Consider the following 1,639-nt stretch of genomic DNA (forward strand, 5'->3'; position numbering starts at 1 on the left):
TTTTTTTTTTTCTGCCAGATATAAATTGTGCATAGCACATCAAGTAATTCTTTAAATACCTGTTAAATGAATTGAATAACTGAACAAAATCAGTGCCTGTTGTTCTTGTAGGGCATGTTGTATTTTCAATAAAGTTGCAAATAAATAACCTATGGTTTTTGAGTGCCTCGTGTGATAAGTGGGGTATACATGTGAATTCCTAAGGGAATGGCATTCAAACAGAATGTCACAGAGGCCTCCTTTCATATCCTAATAGCCCTGAGTCCTGAGTCACCATCAATAGGTCACGCACATCACAGTTTTCCAAGTGCCCATGCTGGTTTATAGGACCACACATTCTCCTTCCACATCCTCCTCCCCCCCCCATCCTCAACAATCCTCATCCCCACCCTGCCCCATTCGGAGCACATCCCTGTGCAAGATGGGAAGGGGTAAGTCTCTAATGAGAGAGCAGTGTGTTTCCAGGCATGGCCATGTTCCATTCATGCCAAGGAGCTCAACAGCCATGGATTCTGAGAGAAACTTCCTAAGAGGCTATTCACAGGGCTGTTAAGGGAATGTGACAGCCAAATCCCAAATTCTGTTCACTGCTCTCCATTTTGTTGAGTGATAAGGAAATAGGAATCATTCTGGTTCAAAGACACAAGAAGGGGCTCCAGGAAGGTCAGAAAGGGGCTCTTCTCTGTTTTCTCATCCCCACTCCCAGCCCAAGAGAGGCTATTATTGTAGTTTCCCCAGCTCAGGGGCAGACAGTCCCACCTTCAGGTATATTTTGTCACCTTCAACATCCAAGAAATGGTCCCCAGGACAATGCTCCAGAATTAGCGCTCACTGAAAAGAAGCACACCTTTGCTTTTTCAGGCTGTCTTCATGCAAAACTGCCCAGGGATGAAAACAGAAACTAAAATGTGAGGGAGAAGGAGGAGGCCAGGCCCACTATTCTTAAAACATCACTTTCTTTTCAGTAGGGCTTTTGCTTTAGATCAATCTCTATCAAAGTACGGTCATTTTCTGACCGCAATCATGCTATGAAATGACTACAGTGACTTTAGGTGAGGGTGTCACAGTGACACCAGAATTTCCTCTCACGGAAAGTGCGCTGGGGAGGGGGAGGCCCCAAAGATGAGTTTCACAGCGGTTACATGTTCCTAGTTTGAAAGGAGGCTTTATTTTCTTGGGAAAGCGTACCCTTTTTTGCAGTGTTGTCCAGTACTTTTCATTCCTTTCTTCCCTCCCTTCACACATATGGATGTCAAACGTCAGCAAAGCGGTTGTATCTAATGTGGGATTTCTGCAGTGAGGAGGTCATTGGGAGAGAGGAACACCCAGAAATGCATCTGCATGCCCATTGCCATCCTCACTGGCTAGTTTTGCAACACAACCATTCTTCTCTCCCATTGTTGACCACTTTCCTTCTCAGTAAATACCAGGTTCTTGAATGCTTTAAGTCCTCTTGGAAATTACAGGGTCTGTACAAATAAATAAAAGTTTCAGGACCCCATCCAGCCCTGCCACGCTAAGATTCAAAGTCAAACAGTAAGTACCCAAGACACAAATCCTGCCGTTAGCTCACATCCAGTCTGACACATGCAAACATAGAACATTTTTTTCCTCGGGCAGCCTGAAAAAGGCAAAAGCA

The sequence above is a fragment of the Ursus maritimus genome (genome assembly GCF_017311325.1).
Source record: "Ursus maritimus isolate PB19 chromosome X unlocalized genomic scaffold, ASM1731132v1 scaffold_X1, whole genome shotgun sequence".
In the NCBI taxonomy this organism is placed as follows: domain Eukaryota; kingdom Metazoa; phylum Chordata; class Mammalia; order Carnivora; family Ursidae; genus Ursus; species Ursus maritimus.